Here is a 7,804-nt window from a genome sequence, read left to right as displayed (position 1 = left end):
CATTTATTATATAGCAGCATTATATTGTAAAACGGCAATATAAATCAAAAAATTAGTTCTTCACTATATTTAAGTGTTCGAATATCCGGGAATAATACAAAATAACGAAACAATGAATTGCAAAACCATAAATTAGCACAACTAATTGTCGAATTATAAAATAAATGAATTGTTAAATTCCCATAAATATTTTTATTCCTGAAATTTAAGTTTGACAAAATTTAAAATTTCCGAAAATAATTAATAAATTAATAATTAATGATTAATTAAATTGTTTGCCTCATTTATAATTTCATCAATAGCTCATAAATTAATCATCAATTAACTATGTTCAGCAGTTCTAAATTGCAGGAATTGAAATATTTGTGGGAACTTAATAATTCGTTTATTTTACAAGTCGGTCTTGAAGTCGATGAATTTTAGTTGAGGATATTTTTAAATTCGGCATTTTATTTTTTGTCAATTAAAAATCGTGTCGTTATTTGAAATCTGCAAAATTTTATAATTCTATAATCACATATATTTTCGGCATTTTTTTTCATTCATTTGTGTATTCGTTATATTTTTTTAATTAATTTTTATAAATTCTGAATATCCATGCAATTTTTTGTTTGTTTGAATTACGTCAATTTTGCTGCTTTTTCCTATATTAAACTGCATATTTTTTAGAACAAAGTTACTGCTAGTGCCGCCACACGTTCGTTTTTAACTCTCATGACATATTTTAATTTCATTTATTTTCCCACCTTTTTAAATCAAAACATTTCGTGTGGACGCAATTTGTTAAAAAGAAATAACGGTAATATAAGTATTAGTTAAGTTAAACATGCCCTTAAAAAATTAAAAGTCCAATTTCGAGAAACTTGAAAAATTATGAAAAACCAAAAGAATTCACTTGTCAAATACGATACTTTATTCTCTTTCCATATTTCATCTTCCTCTATACTTCATTAACATAAAACTGCTTTCACAAATCCCGCGGAAAATCGCGATTATTTCTTACTTTATTAACGAGTTTAAATACAAAACACTGTTAATGTCTATGTTTTAAAACATAATTTGTGAAAAAATGCTCAGGAAATTCTCAAATTTCAAATTAAAAAAAGTCTCTTGAGAATATATCCTGTGCAATAATTATTATTATTATTATTGCCTTCATAATATTTTATTCAATTGTCTTCCTGTTGCATCTGAAGTTCTCTAAGAATCTGAGCTTTCTGTTTTTCTAATTCGTCTTCGGAGAGCTCGTGATGCTCCCCATTGTCGTTAGCTGATCCCTCACTTTGAGCAGAAGGACGTCGATGCTTTTCATCTTTTCTCCTTCGATCTGGAGATTCTTCGGATGATGGGAGCCTCGAGTGTGAACGCTGAAAAAAAATGGGAAATAAAATGCTTTTTTTGTTGTTGTTTTTACGCAAAAAGGCTAATGGCATCTGCTGTAAATATTCAAATGCATTTTTATATTCACTCAAAAAAGTGAAGTTAGCTGGTAGTCAAGTGAAAATATCATTCAGTGGGAAATACCTGATTAAGTATTTTCTCTTCAAACACCATCTAACTTTACTTGGTTGAGTGCTGAGGGGGGAAAAATGTACCAAATTCATGGGATTTGTTCCATTTTGGCCCTATTTTTCTAATATCTCCGTAAAAACTAATTTTATCTATACAAGTGTATTTAGAAATAAGTTTAAATTTTTTAAGAACTATTTAGTGAAATAATAAAATGATAAAAATTATTATTTATCACGAAGATAAAGTTTGGCCGGAAAGATCCGTTTGGCGGCTCTGAAAACTACGAATGCAGGAGACCAGAATTTGAAAAGTAAAACTTTGATTTGCATTCACGGAAAATTTGTGTTGACTGAATAGAAATAAAACTTAGCAAATAACGTAAATATTTATATTTACAGATAAGCCTACAAAGTAAATTTGAAAGAAATTCAAGTGAAAATTTTACAATTCAAACACTGGACTCTTGCGTCCGTAGCATTTAGCGCCGCTAAACGGACCTTTTCGGTCGAAATTTCATTTTTTTTTTAATTCCAGGACGCTAACAATAGGATTAAAGGAGTGGGAGTTCAGATTCAATATGTTTATACTAAAAAAGACTTAAGTCGTGAAACACATTCATTAAAATATATTATATCACGCGCAATGTTGAAATCTCAAATTTGATTAGTCGACAACATAGATAGAAACTCAGAAGCCTCGTGGTTTAAAAAACCTTTTGCTGAACGTTGACATTCGTAGAACACATTGCTCAAATGCGAGAATGTCCTGCGAAATACAGGACGAATGGTCACTTCAGCCTCGTCAGCGAAAAATAATATAAAATTCGTAATTAAAAGAAAAATAATGTGCATTGAAGTTAGAATTTTCAAAATGCACACAAGCCCTATTTTCGGATTTAATAAATTGTACTTTTTTAAGTTTAAAATGTCGGCCTTAACATTTCTTCAAGTTAAGCCTTGGAAACATGGAATTATTTAGATATAAGAAAAAAAAGTTAAAATATTACCCGGTTCACCATAATTTTGCACGGTCATTGAAATTTAGATTCAAAACTAAACATGAATTTAAAATATTCAAAGTTCAACTCTTTTGAATTTTCAACTTTAAAAATTTGTTAATTCAAATGCTTAATAATTTTCACATATGAAATAGAAGCTTTTAATACTTTTTAATTGATTATTTTTAAAATTAAATGTTACTAAAGTGCAAAATTAGGAATTTTCAATTTTTATAAATTGTACAGTTTAAATATTTTAAAAAAATCTACGCTATCATTTTGAATTCTCTAAATTGAAGAGTGGATCAACAAATTAATATATTTTTAAAACTATATCATGTTACGCAAACTCAAGTAAGAAACATTAAAAATGAAATAATTTTGCAATTTTTATTTACACATTGAAATTGGTTTTGAGATATTTTTTCAATAATCTTTTAAAATTGTTTAAAAAATAAGAAACACTTTAAATTATACCAGGAATCTTTAGAAAATTATCGTATTATCTTGAAACCTTTTAAAATCCTTAAATAGTTTTAAAACTTCTGAATACATTTTTAAATGATACGATTTTTCACTAAAACTTTTCATAAATCCTGCAAAATTAAAAAACATGTTTTTAAATTTTGCAGATTTTTGTTCATTTTAAAAATCCTTTGAAATATTTTTAAACATTCTCTTGGAACATAAATTTCCAAATAAAAAATCACTTTAATTATTCTAGAAATTTTCATGAATTTTTTGCCTTCCTTTTAATTTTCTTAAAATATTTCAAAAGCTTCTACATTTTTTTGGCTTGAAATATTTAAATATCTACATTTTGTTTTACAATTTTTGAAATCTTTTCAAGTTTTCAATTCTTTTTTTATCTTTTAAAATTCAATTGTTATTTACTCATTCAAATTTGTTTTTTCAAATTCTTTTTAAATATTCTGTTAAAATTATTTCTTGGAAATAAAAATCATTTTAAATTTTCACAGGAATCTTTGTAAAAATAATTATATTATATTAAAACCTTTGAAAATCCATCAAAAGCTTGAAAATTTTAATTTGAAATTTTAAAGAATCTATTCTTTGTTTTAAATCTTGTTAAGTTCTTAAGTAAGTTTGCATTTTTCAAAATTCAGCAAATCAGGGTTTCTTATAACAGAACATTTTTAGTTAACATTGCAAATTTTAAAGTTTAAGTTCAGCTCTCTAAAATTTTCACGATTCAAGACTTTGGGTTTAAAACAATTCGTTTTAAAATCTCTTGGTTTTAAATATTTCATTTATAATTGCTAATTTGAAATAAACCGTCAACATTTCTAACGATGAAAACAAATGTTCTGTTTCTCAATTACAAATTTTCAAATTGAATGGATTAAAAATTAAATATTTTTGACCGAAACAACATTTTTATAGGATCAGAAATTAAATAAAAGCCTTTAACTCTAAATCTATTAATTTTAAATTATTTGAAAATTGAACATAGTTTACAAAGTTTCAATCGCATGTTTACATTTGTTTAATTTCCAAGGCTTTTCAATTGAAACAATTCCATATATCCCGTTAAAATCTGTAAAATGTTTAATTTTAAACAGATTCAGAATCGTCCGGTAAAATCAATAAATTATCGTTCAATTTCAAATACTCGAACTATAGTTCAATTTTAAAAATCATTGATTTATTTATATTTACAGCTAATCAACTTAGGAGATTTTTGTGTTAACACAATGGAATTTACAAACGCCATTCATATTTTATTGTTTAACTCTTCAAAAATGCATTTTTTAATTCTTTTCATTGAAAACGAACCCGTAAAAATAAAGGCCTAAACTGGAAAATTATTAAATTTGTTGGTAAATTATGGCAATATTACAGGTAATTTATGGTAACTTACAATAAATTGCCCAAAATTAAATTTTAAAATGTTTATAAATTTCCGGAAATTTTCGGAAATTTATGGTAATTTAACAGGTACATATTGTGACATCATAAATTACAAAAAATGTAATTTTAAACATTTTGATAAATTTCCGGAAATTGATTACATTTTCTGGTAATTTACGGTAATATTGCAGGTATTTTATGGAAACTGAAGAAAAATTAGCGAAAAATTCTATTATCTGCTATAAAAATTTCCTAAAAGTTCTTCCGGAGAGTGGGCTTATTATCGCAAAATGCGAGCTCATAGATTTATCATTTCCATTATTAATCTTTAACGTCACTTGTTTACTCCAGGGAGTAAAAACTCATTTTTATTCCATAGGGAAGTAAAAAGTACTTTTTATTCCTTAGAGAGAAAAAAGTACAGCTTTAGACCCGCTTCATAGGCCTCGAAAAGGGATGAAATCATGCAGGTGTCACAAAACATAAGTTTTAACGCAAAACTTTTCAATCTTTTTAAGCATTTTGAAAGATTTCAAGAGAATTAAAAGAGTTTCTTAATATCTCTGAGACAATTTTTAAAGATATTGTTATTCACCAAAATATATTTTAATAGCATATTTCAAAATATTTTAAAACATTCTAAAAGATTTTTAAATTTTTCAAACACGAATATAATAATATAAATGAAAACTTTCAAGTTTTAAAAAAATATTTTAACAGGTTTCAAAATAATACAAAAATATCCCTAATATTCCTGAGAATATTTAAAGTGATTCACTATTTTGAAAAATTAAATTTAAGAGAATATAATTTTTCCTAAAATTGTATAATATCGTGTAAGATAAAAAAAGTCTTAGATTCTTTCTTAGTTACTTCTTTGAAATATCTGAAATCTTCCTTAACCATAAAGCTAATAAACACAGAAACTTAAAAAATAAATTTTTATTCTGTATTAAAAATATTTTCTCCTTCAAATTATAATTTGCCTAAGATTTTTTTTCTTGGCAGAAAAATCTTTTTTGGTAGAAAATTTAACAACGTCTTTGAAAAGTTGTCTTTTTGGTTTCAAAATTCATCTCTTATGGTAGATATTTTATCCTTTTTTTTGGTTAAGGATTCAACTATACTGTTGAAATTTTTTGGCATTTAATGTTTTTTATTTAAAATTAACATCCATTTAGATTAAAATCTCAACTATTATACTTTTCGTTGAGAGTACATCATTTTAGTTGACAATTCGTCTTTTTGGTAGAAACTGAATCTTCTTGGTAGCAGATTTATGTATTTGGTTGAAATTCAATTATTTGTTTGGAAATGAATCTTTTTTAGTTCAGGATTCAACTATTTTCTAGAAAATATGTCTTTTTATGAATTTCACCCATTTTAATTTAAATGTCACTTAAATTTTTCGTTGAGAATTTACCTTTTTGGTTTGAAAATTAATTTTTTGGTTGAAATTTTTATTCCACATGTCTCAAATGTTTAAAAATCTTTTTGAGTTTCCTCAAGAATTTTAGGCAAATTATATTTATACAAGCTTAAAAACAAATAAACCTAAAAAATGAATATTTATTTGAAACTTCTGTTTTGAATTGAAAATTATTTTTCTTATCTGCCAAAATTTAACGACTTTAAGTATCAATCATTTTCTATATTACCAGGGATTAATAATTTTTTCTATAAATATCTCAGTAATGTACTTCGGAAACCTTTGGAAAAATACGTAATTTTTTTATCAAAACTATTAATTATTTCTAAAAAAAAGTTTAATATTAGCCAATTTATATATGAGTAGCCATTAACATTTTCTTTTCTTTCGAACTAAACGACATTACAATTGAAAATTTGTCCTTTTGAATCTTTCAAATTTGAAAAAATCTAATACTATATTCAAACATGAAAATTGTTAAAATTTTGAACTGCACATTTTTTGAATAAATAAAAATTGATAGAATTTTCAATTCAAAAATAATTTCATTGTCAATTTCGCTGTTAAAAATGGCTGAAATTTAGATTGTAAAAATTTGTTTATTGTCTTATTCTAGAAAACATTATAAAATAAAGAATTTCATTTAAAAAACCTACAAACTTGAAAAGATCTAAAAGTGCGCTTAAAATTTAAATCCAAGAATTTAACTAACACTTACAATTGTTAAAGTAGAATTATTTAAACTTAAATCGTTTCAAATTAATAATTTACCAATTTGGCATCATACTTTCCAAACCTAAATCAAAATTTATCATTTTTAACCATAAAGCTTTTGAATTTGAAATGGATCAATTTTTTAAATCTTCAAGTTGAAAAAATTATATTTACAATTAGTAATAAATTGAAAATATAAATTCTTGTTTGATTGTTACATTATTCGACTTGGAAATTTTAACATAAATGTCAAATTTCAAAACACAATCATTTCTATTTTAATATTAAAACATACGAAAAGGAACAATTAAAGTTTTAGTAATTAAAATTAAAATTTTGAAATGTGCTTTTTTAACAATAAAGAATTGTGATTTGAAATAGTTTAGATTTTAAAATCTTCAACTTAAAATGATAGATTTAAAAAGAATTTAGGTACACTGGCAATTCAAAAAAAAGAAGAAAATTTCGAATTATACAGGTTTTAATTTTACATTTTTCGATTGAAAACGTATTTTAGTCAACATCAAATAAAAAAATTGAAACTGTCCACGCATTCAAAACTCTATTTTTAAAGTATCTTTCAAAATTACATAATTAATATAATAAAAAAATTAATTAAAATAAATAACTGATCATTAAATAAATAGTTATAAAATAAATTAATGGTAATTACAATGATTGCATATGATATTAAATATTGTTGATAATACATCAGACGTAAAATAGATGAATAATTGTCATAATTGTTAAAAATCAAGTTTAGTTACCGAATGACTACGACCCCGTTTCTTTTTATTTTTCCTCCTTCTCGATTTTCTCGTTTCAGATTCAGAACTATCGGATTTGCTAGCCCCACTAGCTGATCTGGACCTATGTCTCTTCTTTTTCAAACCCTTCTCACTTCCTTCGGAGTCCTGAAATAAACAAAAATCAATCATTTACTATCATTTGTAATAATAGGAAAATCTCATTCTCAACAATAACAGGGTGGCCGTTTTAATAAAAGAAAAAAATTCACGGTCAATGAAATTTGAATAATCGAACTCTAAAGCTAACAATTTTTGCATTTGAAGTAAAACAAATTGAAATGCAAATTAAGGCACTTAAAGCGGAACTCTTGCATTTTGAACTTTGAATACTAAACTACGAGGGTAGTTCAATAAGTCCTTAGAATGACAAACATATGGCGCGCGAATCGCTCCAAATCATCTGTTTTCAGCCAGCACCACTCCCGACTAGATATATGGTGCAGTCACAGTCCACATCTTCTGAGTTTACGT

At 25.2% G+C, this 7,804-nt stretch overlaps 1 protein-coding gene and 1 long non-coding RNA gene across 2 annotated transcripts in view; one reads left to right on the top strand and one right to left on the bottom strand.

Annotated features, from left to right (window-relative positions):
- LOC117179347 (pre-mRNA-processing factor 40 homolog B) overlaps positions 1-7,804 on the top strand; it is a 48,825-nt gene that overhangs the window by 38,586 nt on the left and 2,435 nt on the right. The gene's annotated exons all lie outside the window — the stretch shown is intronic.
- LOC117172912 lies at positions 891-7,440 on the bottom strand. Its single transcript, XR_004467074.1, has 2 exons — positions 7,292-7,440; positions 891-1,367 (listed from the first exon to the last, which is right to left on the bottom strand). It is a non-coding gene; the product is annotated as an uncharacterized LOC117172912 (long non-coding RNA).

This window comes from Belonocnema kinseyi, chromosome 1, assembly GCF_010883055.1.
Source record: "Belonocnema kinseyi isolate 2016_QV_RU_SX_M_011 chromosome 1, B_treatae_v1, whole genome shotgun sequence".
Lineage (NCBI taxonomy): Eukaryota > Metazoa > Arthropoda > Insecta > Hymenoptera > Cynipidae > Belonocnema > Belonocnema kinseyi.
This window is presented reverse-complemented; position numbering and strand designations above follow the sequence as displayed.